The following is a 21,008-nucleotide window of genomic DNA, read 5'->3' as shown; positions in this document are numbered from 1 at the left end:
TGAATTATGTCTTTCCTTCTTTGTTCTGGCAAAGTAATCGGTCAATGTAATTCACTAAAGATTATTTGCCATTTTTTCTATTATGCTGTTTACTTGTCCAAGCGAGTCCATTAAACTTCCCTCTTGCATTTGGTTGCCACGAAAACCCAACATCTATGATAATGAGGACAAACTCTCATGTAAAACATTGTCTCCAAAAAACCAATCCAAGAAGCTGTGATCACAAATATTTAGCTATACGTTTTTGTTCTTTTACCTTGAAAGTCTTCTTGTGTCTAAAGTGCCCACAAAAATAAGTACTCCACCGCTTTTTGGGTCAATTACTTCTAACCTTAAAGATATAGTTTGCTAACAAGATGCTTAGAGGAAACCGAAGAATACTCCACTTTTATCTTCTCACTTAAGACTCTCGTTAGATACCATATCAGGAACAGTGAAGTTATTCTTTGCAAAATTACTTCAATAGATTATTTTTCTCTTGGTCTTGCATTTGCTTAACAAGATGTATCGAGGGGCTGGGAAGTTGGCTCAGTGGTAGAGTACTTGCCTTGCATGCTCGAGGCCCTGGGTTCGATTCCTCAGCACCACATAAGAAAAAAAGCTGAAAGTGGCGCTGTGGCTCAAGTGGTAGAGTGCTAGCCTTGAGCTGAAGAGCTGAGGGGCAGCGCCCAGGCCCAGAGTTCAGGCCCCACGACCAGACCCCCCAAAAAAACAAAAAACAAAGAAACAAGATGTATGGAGAAGAATAGAGTTAAATCACCCATACCTTGGATGACAGGACAATACTTCAATGTCCTATTTCAATGTCCTCCTCTTAGCTCTTACCTGATTTCCAATTAATCACAGCTGCTTGGCTTAAAGTCTAGAGAAGTGGAAGGATTATAAGGCCTCCCCCACTGCTACGTCTTCATGGTTTCTCTTTTAAAACTGTTTTATTTGGATGTGGAATTTATTTTTATGTCTTCATTCGATCTAGTGTGCATTGAAGTGAGCCAAATAGGCTCTGTAAAACCACTTTAGGTAGCAAAAATATTAAGACAATCTATTTAAAAAAGTTTTGGCCTCCCTCCACTGCCGAAGCCAATACGCTTAGCTAGGGCTTCTAAGAACACTGTTTTCTTACTTTTTCCATTTGCTCTTCTTTTCTGATCCCAAAATTTTTGGCTCATGTAATAAGAGAAGTCTTCATTGTCTCATGTTAATAATGATATTATATTTTTGAGCCACTTAGAAATGTGAAATCATTGGTTTGAAGTATCCAATCAGATTTTTTTCTGTTTCAGTGCTTTATGTGCAAAGACATTGTAGAAAGTATTATAAACAGAAAAGTGTAAACCCAATACCTTCTTTCATTGTAGAGGGCACTTTCTCCCTAAATAGTTTGACCCCAATTATCTTTTTCAGAGGATTACTGTTTGGTAAGTAAAGGTCAAATCACAATTTTGATGTCTTTTTTTAAAGAACTTTGAATTTAAATTCCACTACAACCTTGTTTCACACAGTAAGAGTATATTTCTTGGGTAAGGACAATTCTCAAAGTTACCTACAGGATTTACAGCAAGGTTTGTGAGGTTTTTTTGTTTAGTGTGAAAAAGAGCCATCTTCACCCACATTGCTCCCTCTGAGCTAAGTCTCCATGGATTTCTTTGCATGAAAGCCTATTCTCCCAGGCAGTTTAAAAAAATTTTTAATAGGCTAACTTGTTAAAAAGTTTGAACAATTAAAATTTACCTGTCATAACTTTAAAACTCTTTTGAAATTCCTTTAACAGAATCCTAATTCCACCTTTACCATCAAAAATAGTTAACATGTTGTTTTCATGATATCATGTCCATGCAACTATTATTTTCCAGGGCCTTTGTTATGCTATATATATGACCATATATGCTGATGCTAAGCAAAATGAAATCCAAGATATGGAAACAGAGATTTTTATTTGCGGTTGTTGTTTTTAATGTACTATGTGATTTCTATTTTCTTTTGGCATTTTTCCCTATGGTTTATTCCCTGCTGTATTTGATTTTGATACCCTGTGTATTGGTATACATTTACCTTAATTAGGGAAAGGAATAGGAACAACAAAGTGGCGAGAAACAAGACAAAGGGCAAACCAATGCAATAGAAATGCTCACAAGACAATATGATGGAAATGTACATTACAACTTTTGAGGGGTATTGTGGTGAAGGAAAACTGTGAGAAAAATGAGAAAGGGGATAACAAGTTTGAAAAATTATGTATTCACTACCTTACAATTTCTGTAACTCCACTATACATAACTTTGACAAGAAAATTAAATTAAATAAATAAGCTACATGAAATAAAATTTCACTGTATTGGTATAGTAGATATTATTATTTTAGTAACTTTTAAAAATCAATACTCTTTGTCATTAAATATGAATTAATTACCCCTTTTGAATCAGAGGGCCATCAACTTGAATGTTATCTAACTAGACAATATTTTCACAATATACTTGCCAATATTTTGAAAAAAGAATAAATTTAAACTTTCTCATACTAAAATAGAAAACAGTTTCAATCTATGGAAACCCATAACTTTTAAAAGTAAGTAAGTTGTTAAGAGGACAGAATATATGTGTTCTTCAAAATTCCTATGACTAATAACTACTCATTTTCAAATTCTGAACATTCCTACCTGAGAGCTTCAAAACAGTACCTGTTTGCATGTTATGTAATTCTGCAATAGAGTCATATTCCAATGGGTTGCTACAGATTGAGAAGTAAACAGAAAAATAGCCACATTCTAGTAAAGGATAAAACTATGAGGCATCTGTAATAATCAATTCTTCAAGAGTAAGCAATTGTTTATCAGAGTAAGCTATTATTTCTATGACCATTAATCTGAAGATTTATGCCATAAAGTCATCCTAGCCCAACAGTTTCCAAGGTGTAGGGTGCACCTCAAAGTTCCCTTAACTTACATCACGAATAGCTTATGTCTATTGTGAAAAAATACTACACCTCTGCTAATGTGATGCCTTCCATGTTCTCGAAAGAATACCACAATAAACTGGGTTGCATCATTTTCCCCCACTGGTATTCTTGAGATCAGAACATTTGGAAATATTATTCATATTTATACTTTTTTAACTACCATAGATATTCAGGATGCTAAGAGCGCAATGTTACAGTTCAAAGCCCACCCAGGCAGGAAGGTTCCTTAGATGTTTAGCTCCAATAAACTTCTCAGCAAAAGCCAGACAGAAGTGGCACTGAGATTGAAGTGGTAGGGCAAAAGCCTTGAGCGTAAACAGGCTCAGAGACAGTGTTCAGGCCCAGAGTTCAAGAATTAGGACAAACCAATAAAACAAAAACAAAAATGAAAACAAACCCCAAACCTAGCATTTTTCTCATTGTATACAGAGGCACGTAATTAAGGAAATTGCTTTCTGTGTTACATAGGTGGAAGAAAGAAGATGTCACACAATTATTCTCCTCATACTATGTTATACCAAAGCCTCAAAAAATTGCTTTTTCTAAATTTATAAATTAATATCATCCATTTCTTGGCAACTCTGTTTACATTATTCACACTATCATTTTATACATGAATTGTTGGAATTATCTATTAACTAATTTCTAATTATATCTCTCATGAAAGAATATTCTAGGCAAGTAGACTGCAAGAATCATTTGTGAATTTGTCAATTAAACCCTCTATTTAAAAATAATTTGGGGGCTGGGAAGGTGGCTCAGTGGTAGACTGCTTGCCTTACATGCATGAGGTCCTGGGTTCGATTCCTTGGCACCACATAAGAAAAACCACGCAAGTGGTGCTGTGGCTCAAGTGGTAGAGCACTAGCCTTGAGCTGAATAGCTGAGGGACAGTGTGCAGCCCCAGAGTTCAGGCCACACGAATGACAAAAAAAGAAAAGAATTTTGTAGTATCCAATAGAATATGAAATTACAAACAAAACCAAAATATTTATTTTAAATCTCAATTCTAATTTAGCAACATTTACAAAGTCCTACATTAGACAAACTTTGCTATTTCTCCGGCTTAAGCTTTTGTAATCCTTCATCAGTTCTTTGGAATCAAACAGAATGATGATTACTTACTTTCTCAAATTTTGGAAGGTATTCATGAGTCATTTTGCATCTAAGAGTATTCTGTAATGGAGAGAGAATTTAAAACACAAGTGAGGATTATATATGAGTTGCATTTCAATAGGTAACTTGACTTCTCAAAAAATGACAAAATTAGCCCAACCATCCAACTGTGTATTCCTTTCTTGTTTGGTTTGTTTTATTAAGACAAAATTATACTACCTAGTCCAGGGAAGGTATCACTATGTAATTCCATTCTCTAATCTTCTGTTTTAGTCTGAGTGCTAGAATTCTAGGCTTATATTACATTGCCCTGCCATTGTTTCTTTTTTTATTCAATCTATATACAGATTAGAAATTCTGAATTTCTCCAGTGATATTACCCACTACACTGCTCAGACTGTTCCTGTACTATTTTCAAACATTTTCTAACATTTGACACAGGATATGAACATTTTCAGATGCACCTGCGGGGTCTCTGATTCATTCCTCAATGTGTCCGATACCTTTAATAATGATTACTTGACTCTCTTAATATCTCTGGTCCCTACCTATGTAATATTCTCAAACATTTTTGAAAAAAGTAACTTGAGGACTTTCTAATATTAAAAATTATCAGATGATTCTAGTCTTACTTAGGACATATTTTCTATTGTTTTCTAACTTTTCTACATATTATGAGAGTCATTTCATTTGTGTTTTGTGTGTGCACATATAAGTGCCTCAGTGTGTATGTGTATGTTTGTATGTGTGTATGCAAAAGCCTCAATCTCTTATTCATCAATCTTGCTCATGACTGGTATTCCATCACCTGAGCCATTCTTCAAATCCAGCTTTTGGCTCCTCAATTATAGGTACTGTTGCAAAGACTGCTCTACCCTAGCTGGATGCAAACTGAACTATGCAGACTCCTTTACATTCTTAGGTTTTATTTCTCCAGGAGTATCAACTTTTAAGCTATAAACATTTTTGTGAGTGTAAGTCTATGCTGTAGCCCAGATTTGTAACTCTAGAATTCATATAAAGATAGATGAATATACCCATTACATACCCTGAGTGTACACTGTTAGAAATGTGATCGTAAGCTCATTAGTGGTGAGATCTGAGGATGGGGGTTCAAAGCCAGCCCGGGTAGGAATGTTCCGGAGACACTTTTCTTCAATTAACTACAAGAAAACTGGAAGTGGCACTGTGGATCAAGTGGTAGAGCATTAGCCGTGAGCTGAATAGCAGAGGAACAGTGCCCAGGCGCAGAGTTCAAGTGCCAAGACCACCACCAACAACAATAAATATATAAGGAAAGAAAAAGAAATATCATCTTAGCCAGCAGTTCAGTGCTAGTATAAGCCCTATTCTCTCAAGATGGATTTTTTTCCAGTTAAGTCCAGGCTCTTATATCTGACTTGCATTGGAACCAGAATTATACTTCCATTCTACTTTCTACATAGTTGTGTGATTAGCAAGCGTGATTTAGAAAGAGAGTGGCCTCATACTGCGTGTTCCACCTAGGAGTAATGCTTTCTCTATATCACTCCCATAAATCTACATACGGGACTTGGCTTTATTGTTTCAATGTTGTCTTATTTGTAGAGTCTTCTATAGTGTATTGAACCCATATACTTTAACACAGAATTTCTCTTTCTCCTATTATTGCTATAGTTTCCCTTACTGTTAACTCATATACACTTGGGAAATAATGTGCTGTACATACACTCACAAAAAGAATGATCTGAGAACCTTCTTTCCATTTAAAATTCACTTTAATTTACAGAGACCTTACAAAGATTGAACTCAATATACTCATGGATAATATATTTATAAGCAATATAAATTTCATATGTTCTCTTTACTAAGTTTTCTCTGAAACACGTGTTACCTAAGGTCCAAAGGTGTCCTTGTGTTATTTCTGTGAAGCCAGAAAACATTCATTATACCTCAAGCAGCACCATCGATTGTTACTGGAAATAAAGGTAACTGGATATGGAAACTGATCCCAGGAGAGGAATGGAACATAGAGGAATGACAAAGTTCAAGTTAACTTGTGCTTTCCTTTTTACTGTACAAGAAAAGAATCACAAGGCTTGAAGGAGACTCTGTCCTCGACTTTTTCAAGTATGTTCTTTTCTCATATAAAACTTTTCTGTAAAGTTATAGTTGAGAGTATTACAAAAAGAAATAATGTGCCATTTGAAAGCCATCATAGAACAAAAGGAAATAACGTTGTTTTAAATGTGTTCTACTGCAAAGAAACAAAGACAGGGAGGTTTTAAAGTGCCTTATGGATGGATATTTCACCCCTGAGATGAATCTCTATTTGCAGGAGTCAGTTATCAATTTCTTTAGTCTGGTCCTGAGTTCTCTAGACCAAGAAGGATTCCAGAAAAGCAGGATCCAGTGAGTATGATCATCAAAAGGAGCCTCTTGTCAAATGAGTACTCCTTTAAGGAGGGTCCCAAAGAAATATCTGGGTTTTTTGTTTGCTTGTTTAGTTTGTGCTGTTTCTGGGGCTTGAACCCAGCTGCTGGACCCTGTCCCTGAACAGTTTTCTTTCCTGCCCACCTGCCCCCAAAGCTAGTACTCAACTGCTTGAGCCGAAACTCTACTTGTGCTTTTTTGGTGTTTAATTAGAAATGAGTTTGACAGACTATCTTGCCTGGGTAAGCTTTGAACTAAGATAGTAAGAAAGCTAAGTGACATCAACTGAATAGACTTCTCTTTTGAAACAACTAATATTTGATGAAGTTTTTTGTAAAGCTAATATTTGACAATTTTTAAAAGTAGAGAATATGTCCAGCAAAGAAGCCATAAAGTAAATAATTCAGCAAAAGTAGGTGCATTAAATCATTTTGGAATTTATTTTTCTGCTTAGGAAGATTATTAATCTTGTCATTCCTTTGGGGGAAAAAAGGCGTATTTCACTTTATTTTTTGGTCGTGGGGCTTGAACTCTGATCCTGGGCGCTGTCCCTCAGCTCTTCAGGTCAAGTTGAGTGCTCTACTACTTTTGCTACAGCACCACTTCCGGGTTTCTGGTGTTTAATTGAAGATAAGGGTCTCATGGGCTTTCCTGACCAGGCTGGCTTTCAACCACAATCCTCTGGTCTCAACATCCTGAGTAGCTAGTATTACAGGCGTGAACCACCAGCACCTGGCTCATATTTGCATTTATGTGCACTGAATGACACTATGTAGACAAACAATGGAAATTTGAACCAAATGATGCCATTGCATCTTTTCAGAAAATTTGAGGTAGCAATAAGTATGTCCTCCTTTTCCATTCTGTTACATTAATGACTCATTAGCTATGGGACCCTCCATTAGCATCCTCTACCATCTATATAGGTGTATTTAGTATCAGGAAATGTTCATAGAGAAATATAGAAAGACAGATTTTAGAAAGCAAAGGATATCGAGTATGAAAGAACAGCATAGAGGTAGATACATTTATAACAGAGATTAAGAACTAGCCTAAGAGATTTAGAATGCTAAAGGCAATGAGGAATAAGCCTAGTTGAAAACTACTTCTTCAATAACCAAAATTGTTTTCTAGAACAATTTCTGGTATACCTTAGTTACTATCATTTATTCCTTTGATCTGGTGTTATTTTTTCTCTTGTGTCACAACGGTTAATTAGCCTCTGCCTTTTTGTTGCGGTCACTGACCAAAAAGTTTTCCAAATGTCACTTAGATTACCCTTCTCTTTGTGATTAGCAGTGACCACACAAAATCCTGGAATCTTTGAATTTCCAGAATTAATCTTCACCTGACATCTAAGCACATTCCTGGCATTAATTGCTGTGACCTAATGACAAAAACTTTTTTTTCAACACAGTATTATAAGTAAAATACATGAATTAGGGACTGTTGTCCGGTGTCAGTTTGGAAGGAGCAATTGTATATTCAAAGTATGTATCCTTTATTTTGCATTTACTAATTTTTTTCTTTTTATATTGTGAAAATACTGTACAGAGGGGTTACAATTACATGGGCAAGATGAGTACATTTCTTATCAAGCATAGTATCCTCCTCCTTTGGTTCCTCTTCCCACCCCCTCCCATCCTCCACCTGCCCCCAGAACCAATCCTCCTTCCCACCCCCCCCCCCTCACAAAAGTTGTAAAGTTTGTTTTTGACATAACGACTTGTACATCGCATTGTTGCAATGGGTCCACCTGTATCCCTATTTAAATGATGTGTTTTTTCCCTTCCTCTCCACAAATTATACCATTATCAAGTACAGTGAAAGCAAGGATTATACTCTGGGTGAGGGACATACAAAACAACAAAGAAATAATTTCATAAGTGTGTTAGAAACAATAACATGAAAGAAAAAAACACTTAAATACCTATCTTAGGGTTCATTTCCCTAACAGCAACTTATCTGATCTTTTCTGCTTGACTCAGACATACACTAGTTATTGCAAATAAGGGAAACCCAGGGCTTTCTTCCTTCCTTCCTTCCTTTCTTTCTATCTTTCTTTCTTTCTTTCTTTCTTTCTTTCTTTCTTCTTTCTTTCTTTCTTTCTTTCTTTCTTTCTTTCTTTCTTTGTTTCTTTCTTTCTGTCTTTCTTTCTTTCTTTCTGTCTGTCTGTCTGTCTTTCTTTCTGTCTGTCTGTCTGTCTGTCTTTCTTTCTGTCTTCCCTTTTTTGCTCAAGGCTAGCATTCTACCACTTAAGGCACAGTATCACTTCTAGTGTTTTTTTGTGTATGTGGTACTGGGGAATTGAACCCAGGGTTTCATGCATGCTAGGCAATCACCGTACCATGAAGCTACATTCACAGAGCCCTAAATGACTTTCTTAAGATGGCTTTACATTTTCATTCCATAGCTATATCGTAATTTTGGCCAGGTGCTAGAAAATGATGTAAAAAACAATACAATACAATAAGTCCAGGAAGGTTGGATGGAAAATGAATAACCGTCATGGTCTAGCCAGGGCACAGAATGGCTTACGTCATGGAGCTGTTTCAACAGTCTGAGCTAGACAGCTCCTGACCCACAGCCCACCGCCTGAATGAGAGGGCTACCTTAGGTTCCAGCCACATAGGGACACTGGGCCACCTCATCCAGAAAACATTCAGCCAGTTACTATGAGAGAGACGAAGAAAGAAAATCAGAATTATGCTTAAGTTGGGTGCCGGAGGCTCAGAACTCTAATCCTAGCTATACAGGAGGCTGAGATATGAGGATCAGGGTTCATAGCCATTCCGGGCAGGAACGTCTGTGAGACTCTTATCTTAAAACAACCACCAGAAAACCGGAAGTAAGCTCAAGTGGTAGAGCACTAGCCTTGAGCTGAAGGGCTCGGGAACAGCGCCCAGGCCTAGAGTTCAAGACCCACAACTGACAAGAAGTGGATTCCCACCACATGAAGTGGACTGAACAGCACCCATTGTCCCAGGGAGCATGGTAGAGAAGACAGGCTGTGCTTCCTGTGATCTTGAGGTCATAAGTAGGTCACCCAGCTTCTCCGTGCATCTGTTTCCTCATCTGCAAAACTCAACATAGTAAAGGATCCCCTTCCTCAAGGGGATAGGGTAATGATGAGAGCCATGTTTTGTTTGATAATCCCACACCTGTTGCACAATTAATAACAGACCCCACCTGAGCGCTTTCCGGGTATCTTCCTGTCATATGCTCACAGAATTGCTGAGAACCTTATCTGAAGGAGGCTCCCTCTGTGCCTAGCCATGCTCCACAGATCCCTCTGTATAAATCCCTTGTTTCCTCACAACTGTCCTGTGAGGAGACTGAGGTCCGATGCTTTCGGCACTATCCAGAGTTTCACGTGTGGTCAAGAATCTGCTGGCATGGACTAAAAGTTTGGGATAGTCTATCTAAACCAATAACTGAGCATGGTGCTACATGTCTACCATCCCAACTACAGAGGACCATGCTTGGTGGAGCATACCTGTCACAGATAGGAGGACCCCGATCCAGCACAGCCTGAGTCTCTATTGAGCCTCTTTCTCAGAAATGCCCAAGACAGAAAGGTGGCTCCTCAGAGCCAGGGAGAGGAAACAAGCAGGGAGTCATGGTGCCCCCAGTTGAGTGTCTGACCAGGGGCAGGGGTGGTTTTGGGGCAGCCACTCGCCTGTGCTGCTCGGAGAAGCTGTTGGCAGCTGTTCCAGGTGGGAAGAGCAGCGATGGCGGTGGCATTGTGGACACATGGGCCCAGAACAGAGGACCAGGGGCAGGGACCTGGTTGGGGCCTTATGCCTGCTAGCAGTGCGCCATTGCCTGAGGTTTGAAACCCAGCACCACAAGAAGGGGGAAGGGAGCAGTGGCGCTGGTGGGAGCATCAATTTCCTACTATACTTCAAACTCTCCTAGAGTCTCCTGCTGATCACTCAACCACCTCTACCTTCCTCAACTTCTGGTAGTGTTGTAAACAAACAGAGGGAATCCCAGTGCTACTCAGCAGCATGGAATGTGGGCGTGGCCACCATTCTTGTATCCCATTGGTCAGAAAGGAACATGAAAGAATGGGGGTGTGGCCGGAATCCTGTGATGCAGGCAATATGGGCAGAGCAAGATGACAGCGGCTCCCCTAGCCTTTTTCCCAGGGAACTCTGTCCAATGCAGTTGGGGACAAGAGGGTAAACTGCTTTAGCTGGATGGCTGCACAGATTGTTTTGTATGTGTGTTTGTTGCCAGTCCTGGACCTTGAACTCAAGATCTGGACACAGTCTGTGAGCTGCTTTTGTTCAAGGCTGGTTTTTCCTCCACACTTGATATGTTGGCACTGAAGTTGGAAAGGGGTCTCAAGGACTTTCTTGGCTTGGGTGACTTTGACCATGATCCTCCTTTCACAGCCTTGTAAGTATCAAGGAGGACTGCTGAGAGCCACTGGTGCCTGCCTAATCATTGGTCTTGCTGATGTTCTTGGACAGAATGGTGAGTACACTATTCTCGCTGTGAAGTGGTGGGAGCTGGAGCCCACAGTTCGAATCCTGATCCTGCCACCTCCAAATGGCAGGAGATCCTAAGAAACTTGTTCCTATCTATATGATACCCAATGGAATATTATGTATGTCATGATTGAATGGGCAGTTCTTGAATGATTCAATGACAAAATTATACACAATTATATTATAGGACACTAATCAATTTTAGTTAATACTTTATTAAGCATTTAAACAATCACATTCATAAAATGGAGACATAATGAAATACCTAAGAATTGGGCCACACATACTATAAAGGTTCCATTATTTTTCTGCCAGGACTGGGATTTGAACTCATGGTCTGGTAACTATGTTGCACTGTGTGGGAAGTGGAAGTTTGCCTCCTTGATGTCAAGAAATTCACGTCTGTGCCTTAGGCCTGATATCGATCCTCAGCACTAGAAAACATCCTATACATATATGATTTATATTTACATACATATGTTGACTATATTGCATTCAGTGTAGTTATTTTATTTTTTGTTTTGTTCATGTATTGACCGTTTATTTTATTGACTATTATGGCACATAGAACATTGATTACATAAGGATATAGGTCTGCATATATACTCCCCTTCATACCTGACACCCAGGACATTCACAGAAAAGGAAAACATGTGTTACCATCATCTTATTACTCAACAATTCATTGTTTAGGAATGCTGGCATCTGAACTCATGGCCTACAAGGCCAAATTCATGAATGGGTGAGTGTCAGCATGCCCTCCTGGGGCAAATTGAGCTGACAGACTGTTCCCAGGACCTGAGATTGAACCCAGGAGTTAACAAAATAAGAACATATTGACATGTAGATGGCAGTAAGCTAATAAATATATATCTTTATAGAGTGTCGGAGATGTCTATACATTATTTAGTTATATAGACTACATTCCTACCAATTCTTCGGTATTTATTATGTGTACATATAAGTAATGTAATTGTTTTCTTTCTTAAAAGAAATCAGTGTCCTGAAATTATTGTGTTCCTGTAAGTAATAATAATCTTTTAATGCTTCATAAATATTAAATAAAATCAATCAGCCTCCTGAAATCATGCTGTCTAATTTTATAGGAGCACTATTCACGAACAACTCATTCTGTGACATTGACAACATTCCATTGTTATTCCTATGGTTGGAAACCTGTTTCTTAGTATCTCCTGCCATTGGTTGGTCAGGGCCTATAGTGCCACGTGGGCCTATGGCTTCCCCAATAGTCTGCCAGCCTTCAGCAATGCAAGGTGAAGTACTCTTTGCAACAGTATAATTCAGACTCAGGAGGGTCATGTGCAAAGGAAGAAAACCTAAAAAGGTCACAGTTTTTCTGTACATTGTTTTCCTTGCAAGGCCTGGTGGTCGAGGATCCCAGGAAGAGCTGTGAGTCCAGTGGCTGCACCACAGCCTAGGGTGACCGAAGCTGACCTGAGTTCAAGCCCCGTGCTGAGAAAAAGTTTTAAAAAAATTAGCTCCCTGGCTTGCAATTCCCGCTATTTATTCTGCCAGGTGTTGGATTTGAACTAAGGATCTGGGTAAATCTGCAGCAATGTGGATGAAGGGGAAGATCACGGTACTTGAGGATAAGAAAGTCAAGCCTGTTCACTAGTCCTGAATTCAAGCCCCATCCCTGGAAAACATACTATTTAAATACATTGTAAAGATAGGTTTTATACTTACCTATAGATGTTCAGTCCATATATGTTTGGTGTGGTTATTCCTTGTATTTTTTTTATTCATTTATTTATCATTGATTTTACTATATGAAACCCATTTCGTTTATTACATTGATAACATCCTATCACAGAGCACTAGGTTTGTAGAAATGTACTGCATCATTCTTGACACCTAGAATTCTCAGAGAAAAGGAAAACAAGTTTCACACTCGGCTTCTTACTCGACGATCCACTTGTTAATATTGCTGGGATCTGAACTCAAGGCCTAGAAGGACCAATTGGCCAATAAATCAAGGTGAACACACCAACCTGTGAGCAACCAAGGAGCTAGGTCATTCCCAGGATCTGACTTTGATCCCCAGGGTGGTCCACTATAAGTTCATAATTTCATAAGTTCATAATATAAACATAGGATCAATGTGTGGACATGTGTGTCCATATGTGTGGACAGCATCTTGTGTTTGGTGCACTTCTCCTTATTTTGTCTCTAATTCATGGAGGTATTGTTTATTTTACTAAGTATAGTGACAGGTATAACTGTGCTGACATGGACGACAACCTGTTCCCATGGTTATAGGGTTGCCTATGCATTCTCTATCCTCTTCTTTCACAGGAGAGTAAAACGTGTCCAACAACTAGCTTCTTACATCAGAATGAATCTTTTGTCAGTGCTGGGATTTGAACTCAGGTCTGGGTAGCTCTGTTGCACTGTGGGAGGATTGAAGCTCACCATCCTTGAAGACTAGAATGTCAGGCCTGGTCCAGGGCCTGATTTGAAGGCCCAGCACTGGACAAAATGATAAGCCCACCTTTTTTAAACATAAGATCTCTCTTTACCTACAGTAGTGGTATGCATCTTAAGTTCATTGTAGTTATTCTTTTTAGTTTGTGTCTTATTCATGGATGTATTGTGTATTTTATTGAGTATGGTGACAGATATAACTGTGTTGACATGGATGACAGCCTATTTCCATGTCTATAGAGTTGCCTATATAGCATTCTCCATCTGCCCTGAGACCCAGGACTTTAGCAGGACAGGAAAAAAGGTGGTTCAATTGGATTCTCACATCAGGTTGAATATTTTGGCAGTGCTGGGATTTGAACTCAAGGTCCAGCAGGCCCAATCAGTGAAAGGGACATGTTGAGAACACCAGCCTGTGAGCCACTAAGGAGCTAGGCTATTCCCAGGACCTGAGATCCAGCCCTGGTGGGGGCCAATATAGCCATAAATTCATAATTAAACAGAGGATCTATATTTCTAAACATTGGTGAACGGCATCTTGTGTTCAGTGTAGTCATTCTCTTTATTTTGTGTCTTATTCATTGATGTATTGTGCATTTTCTTGAGTATAGGATGACAGATATAACTCTGGTGAACTGGATGACAACCTATTCCTATGAGTATAGACTTGCCTGTACATTCTCCATCCTAGCTGAGACACAGAACTTGCACAGCCTAGGAAAACAGATGCAACAACTGGCATCTCACATCAGGGTGAACTTTTGGCAGTGCTGCGATTCGAACTCAGAGCCTAGGAGGGCCAACTGCCCAATGGGTTCTCCTGATCACACCAGACTGTGAGCCACTAAGGATCTGGGTCATTCCCTGGAACTGAGATTGAGCCCCAGGGAGGCCTCAATAGTCCTCCATGCATCATTGAAACAAGGGATGTATGTTCACATCCGTGTGTGGACTTCATCGTGCATTGAGTGTAGTTATTCTCTTTATTTTGTATGCTATTCATGGATATATTGTGTATTTTCTTGAGTATATGATGACAAGTATACCTGGACTGACATGGATAACAACTTATTCCCATATCCACAGGGTGGCCCATTTATTCTCCATCCTAGCTGAGACCCAAGACTTGCACAGGAAAGAAAAACAGGTGCAACGATTGGCTTTTGACATCAAGATGAATCTTTTGGCAGGGCTGGGATCTGAACTCGGGACCTAGCAGGCCCAATTGGCAAATGGGTCCACATGAGCACAACAACCTGTGAGCCACGAAGGACCTAGGCCATTCCCAGGACCTGAGATTGAGGCCCCCCAGCGGGCGGAAACTGGGGAACATAATAGTCATCCTTTCATAAGCTGAAGGTAGTATGCAAATAAGTACATATTTGTGTAGAGTAGGAGAGATGGTGACCTGTAATGGAATCCATTCTGTGTGACTACAGTTTCTTGGATCTTTCTGGATGCCTCCATTTCATGACTCTGGTGATAATTGTCATGCTTCATCAACTCTTCTTTACAAATAATCAATACTCCATGAGTCTTGCCCATCATTTCCTACTCGCATCATGCAGAAACTACTCATTCAGGGATGAGATCGATCGCTTTTCATGACTCCTCCTAGGTTCAGAAACGAGTATCTCAGGGTATTCCGCCATTCCCTCCTTGTAGGGGGGCTGAATTCAAGCCTCAGATCTGGAAAAGTTCATCTTACATACATTTTAAAATTAGGATTTGTAATTCTGTACAGATGTTCAGTCCATATTGTGTTTGCTGTGGTCAATCATTTTATTTCTTGTTTTATTCAATATATTTACCATTTATTTTATTGACTCTGATGATACATATACCATTTATTACATTGTTTACATCCTATCACAAGGCATCTAGATTTTAGATGTGTTCACCATCAAGCCTGGCAGTGCTAGGATCTGAACTCAGTGCCTAGCAGGCTCAATTCAAGAATGAGTGAGTTTGAGCATGGCAGCCTCTAGCCAATGAGGCTGTCAGGTGGCTGGGAACCACCTGGTTTGGCCAAAACAGTGATACATGGATAGGCAGATATATAAATATATATTGGTAAAGAGTGCCAGGGCTGTCTATCTATGATTAAATGATACCTACAAGTTTCCTACCAAATCTTAGATATTTATTATACCACCATTGAAGGAATATTATTCTTTTCATGATTAATAAACTATTAATTAAGATCAATCAGCATTCTACGATTATTGCATCCAATTTTAGACTAGACCTGTGCATGAACTACACTTTCGATCAGTATTCCTATGAATAGGAATGAGTCTCTTGTGATCTCCTGCCATTGGTGTCAGGACTGGGATTTGAATCCAGGGCCATGTTGACAGGTTGGCCTATGGTTTCACTGATATCCCACCAGCCATCAGCAATGGCAGGTCAAGTCTACTTTGCAGGCATATCATTCAGACCTAGGATGGTCAACATGCAAAGAAAAAAATTGTAAAACCTCAGCACTCTGCACCTCACCACTTTTGTGCTTTCCAGCTTTTTTTTCTTCCTAAAATCCCTCTGGGCCTAGGATCTCAGGATCGGCTATGGGTCTGGAGACTGCACCCCAGCCTAGGGAGATCCAAGTTGAGGCAGAGTTTCCACGACCTGACTTCAAGCCCCATGTTTTGCCAAAAAATAAGTAATTAATTAATTAATCATTTAACTAAATTTTAAAAAAGTAAAGCTCCCTGGTTTGGAATTTCTGCCAGTTTTCTTTCCTAGCCTGGGATTTAAAATCAGGGTCTTGGTAAATCTTTAGCAATGTGAGGGAAGAGTTGCCACTACATGAGTTCAAAGCCTGTGCCAACCAAAAATGGAAAACTACGTCACTGACCTAAGCAGGGGAGGTAGTTGTGGAGATGGGAGGGAAGAGATGGTAGGGGGAAAAAAAGGAAGGAGGTAACAATGCTCAACAAAAAATGTACTCATTACCTTGCTCCTGTAAACTTAACCCTTCTGTACAATATGTTTACAATAAAAAACATACAAAAAAAGAGAAACAATGTAATTCTCAGAGAAGCACTCAGAGAAGGATGTCTGAATAGCTGTACAAAATTCTGCACTGCTTTTTTTAAATGTTCAGTATGGAACTGAAAAAACATAACTGTTTCCATTAATAAAAAACTAAATCACTGTCTTCGAACTGGGCCCAGTATTTCTGCCATTGCTAGGATTTGAGCTCACCATCCAGGTAACTCTTTTGCAGCATGGGTGAAGGCAGAGCTCACTGTCCTTGAGGAAAAGAAATTCAGGCTAGAATTCCCATGTCCTGAATGAAGGTCCTGCAAGAGAAAAAATATTTCTATACATATGTAATATATGATGTATACTTACATATGTATGTTAATTTCATATTATGATTTTTATTATTGATTTTGTATTTTATTTTTCTTTGATTCATTTATTGATTATTGTATTTAGTATTATTATACACATAATGTTTTTTACATTTTTCACATATATTATAAAATTAAACACAATAATTTAGGATATTGACTCATTTATCATTAATATTTTATTAAGTGTTGAAACACAGTACATAATTATATGGAAGCATTTGTCACAGTCTTCACATGTTTAAAGTCTGCCCCAAGTATGAGCTTTGTCTTATCTTTGGACATCTTCCCATTGGGAATTCTTTATAATGTTTATATTCAGAAACCTTTTCTTGAGGATAGGCAGATGAGGGATAAAATTGGAAGGGTGGGGTAGAAATGTGGCTTAGTGGTAAAGAGCTTGCTCAACATGCATGAATGACAGGGTTTGAATCCTCAGTGCCACATACTCAGAAAAAGGCAGAAACTGTGGAGAGGCTCAAGTGGCTAGACTTGAGAAAAAGAAGCTCAGAGACAGTACCCAGGCCCTAAGATAAAGCCCCACAAGTGTCAAAAACAATAGGCCAGATGACAGTGGCTCACACCTGGAACCCTAGCTTCTCAGTAGACTGAGAGCTGAAGACCATAGTTCAAAGACAACCTAGGCAAGGAAAGTCTGTTAGACTCTTATCTCCAGTGAACTACCAAAAGACCCCATATGGCACTGTGGATAAAATGGTAGAGTGTTAGCCTTGAGCTGAAGGGATCAGGAACAGTGCCCAGACTTGAGTTTGAGACAGACACCTGGAAAAAAGTGAGGGTTAATCAAAGTATTTTTCCTATTTACTAATTAGGAGAACATTCTCTGGAAAATGAACACTGATGTACACCAGAATTGGAGTTAGAGCTCCAGGTTCAAGTGTAGCAGATACATATACCCAGCCTCTCAGACTCTAGCATTGTAACCTTGTGTCCTACAGGGTTCTGAACGGTCTATTGTTGAAAGGCTTAATATGCTCCCCAAACACTTTGCTATAAGAATTTGACTTGTATTGTCAATGTCATTACAGTTCTGAACCTACCAGAGCACCAGTAGCTCATGCCCATCACCCTAGCTCCGGAGGCTGAGGTCTCAGGAACACAGGGTGAAGCCAATCAGGGCAGGGAAGTCTATGACACTCTGACTTCCACTTCTGAAAGGTCAGATGTTCAAGAGCTTCTTGTGTTTCCCTTGGTGATGAGAATTTACTTGCACTCTAAATGTTCTTAGAGTTCCTGAGCTATAGAAGAAGGAAAGAATCATCAATGACCCATCTGGGGTTCAAATGAAGTTCTCAGGATCCAAGCGCTAGCCCTGTTAGCAGGATGAACTCCAGTGCAACGCTGTATTTGAAGGACAGAAAATAGTTGCAAAAGCCAGGATAGGTGCAGAGACCTAAACCTGCAGGTTTAGGAGGCAGAATATACACACTCAACAAGGAAGTGAGCTGCAAAACCACTTCATTCATTCCAGGAACAACCAGAAATGAAGGGAAACCTGAAATATTTGTTAGAGTTACACCAGGGTCAGGCTTTTATCAGCCTCTTCAAACAACGACTAATTAACCTTCCTCCTTCAGGTGAAGGGAGCCTCAGGCTATCTTTAGGTTACCAATAAAGAGCCAGTTGAGTGGGGGAGAGGGGAGGAACAGAGTAGAAAAACCCTGCTCTCTCGTCTTAGGGAGTGGGTTTTTGACTCTCCATCTGTCAGATTTGAAGCCCTTCTTCTACCTCTGCCAGTCCATTCTCCTTCCTTCATTCTCCACTTAATTAATGCAAATCCCCAGATGAACTAGAGGTAAGGCTGTTTCTCTTCTGTCTCCAAGCCCCTGAGTTAGAGCCTAGCTCTGCCCTCGTGGCTCTGGGGCCTTTGGCTACCTTAGAAGTTGAAAAGAGACAGTCTTCCTGCTCTGTGAATGTGTGAAGGTGATGCTGGTGGCCTAGCACACTGCAGAAGGCCTCATGAATGGGAAGTGTTCCCTTCTTTCCTCCTGACATCCAAGACCAGATTTATCTATCTATCTATCTATCTATCTATCTATCTATCTATCTATCTATCTATCTATCTATCTATCTATCATCTATCTATCTATCTATCTATCTATCTATCTATCTATCTATCTATCTATCTATCTATCTATCTATCTATCTATCTATCTATCTATCTTTCTATTCTACCTACCTACCTACTTAGGTATCTCTTTGTGAGTTTTTGGGTTGAACTCAAGGTCTGGGCACTGTCTGTAGCACTCTACTACTTAAGCCACAGCACTAATTCTGGCTTTTTCTCTGTATGTGATACTGAGGAATCATACCCAGGGCTTTTTGCATGCTAGGCAAGCACTCACTAATCCACATTCCCAGCCCCTTCATATTTTCTTTAAAGGTAGTTTTTACATAAGTATGCTACCATTTTAAGAGCCCTAGTTTAATTTTCTGAATACTGGTTACTTCTACAAAACCTGATCTTCTCTTCCCCTGCCTGATTTGTGACTGGTCCTGCGTTGGCCTCATAATTAATGTAAATAAAGGCTGCTGAGAGCTGCAGTGTGGATCATATAATGACACAGGACTGGAAACCTGGAAGAGAAAAGCCATGGGTCTGAAATGAAGAAAATGGTGCTGTATGCACTAGGAGCATATTTGAAAAAATGAATGAGTAAATAAAAGAAGAAGCATTGCATACACTCTGTTTGCACTCAGGGAGGTAATATACACACATAAGTAGGTAGGGCGTTGATAAATAAACTTGGCCTTCTCTTTTTGAAAATATTTTGTGGTCATACCAGGGCTTAAACTCAGGGCCCGATGCTTTCCTTGGCTGTTTTTCCCAAGGCTGAGGTGCTACCGCCACCACAGCTCCACTTCCAGCCATCTGGTCGTTAATTGGACATAAGCACCTCCAAGGCTTTCCTGCCTGTTCTAGCCTGTTTTTCCTGCTTGGCTTTCTCTCTCAAAGCTGGAACTCTTCCCTCTGGACCACTGCTCCACTTCTAGTTTTCTGGTGGTTTCTTGGAAATAAGAGTCTCACAGACTTCCTGCTCAGGCTGACTTTGAATGGCGATTTTCCAAAGAGGCTTCAAGCAGCGTTTCTCAAGGATACACAGAGGAGCTGCTCCACACAAAACCTTATTGTAAATCTCGAGAGGCACTAGAGGAAAAGAGATACATGAAGATGCTTCTAGTGTGTTCTAGTTACTTAAGGTTGCAGACACAAAACACTCATAATTATTAGATCATTTTATTGGCAAAAGGAACATTGCAGACATTATGAGAATCATTGCAGCTTTCAGTCCTCTCATCCTGAGACAGTAAATTCACTGCAGCTCAATGCTAAGTGACAGAACTGGCATGTCCTGTGGATATTTTCTCCCAATTCCTGTGACACTCGTTACTCACTTTTGGCTTCAAACCTGTGACCAGAGGGGAAGATGAGGCAAGAAAATCCTTCTCAGTGAAAACAGCCATAAAGATCATTGGGTAGTTAACTTATAAATTCAAGCCATTGGAATGACCCTGTTAAGAAGTCAGATTGTCCAGAATTAAAAATGAAGAAGAAAGAAGGTACCAGTGGCTGCTGACTGTAATTCCAGCTCCTGAGGAGGATGAGATGTAGAGAATCTTAGTTTGAATCCAGCCAGCACAGGAAAGTCCATGACACTGTTATTTCTAAGAGATCACTGAAAAAAACAAAGTGGGGCTGTGATTCAAGGTTAATGCACTATCCTTGAGCAAAAAGAGCTCAGGGACAATTCCTAGACTCATAGTTCAACCCCAGGAACTGCCCCATCAAAGAGCCTGTACCTACATATCTTTGTGTATGTATGGACGTATTCCTATAGGTGAAGCTCCAGAGTAGCTATGATGAACGGCACCAAGCTAGGAAATTTGTATTCAATAAAATGATTTCATAACAGAGACTGCTTTCATGACACTGCATGTTCCAGGGCTCCCTTCACTGGTCCCAGTATAACCTGTGGGTTTCTCTGCATCCCAGGCCTTGTGGACGAAATCTCTCTTATTTCCTGGACAGGCAGAAAAAAGGCCTCATTCCTGTACTGCTGTGTAACAAACAATTCCATCCGGGTCAGATAGTGAGGAGGAGTGCAGGCAGGCTCCGAAGGTCAGGAGAGAAAGGTCACTATGTACTCGCAACTATCTCTCTCCCCAGTGCTCTGTTTTGACAGGAGCTTTCATTTGTGCCACC

The sequence above is a fragment of the Dipodomys spectabilis genome, unplaced genomic scaffold, assembly GCF_019054845.1.
Source record: "Dipodomys spectabilis isolate Male_0828 unplaced genomic scaffold, ASM1905484v1 ptg000177l, whole genome shotgun sequence".
Lineage (NCBI taxonomy): Eukaryota > Metazoa > Chordata > Mammalia > Rodentia > Heteromyidae > Dipodomys > Dipodomys spectabilis.
This window is presented reverse-complemented; position numbering follows the sequence as displayed.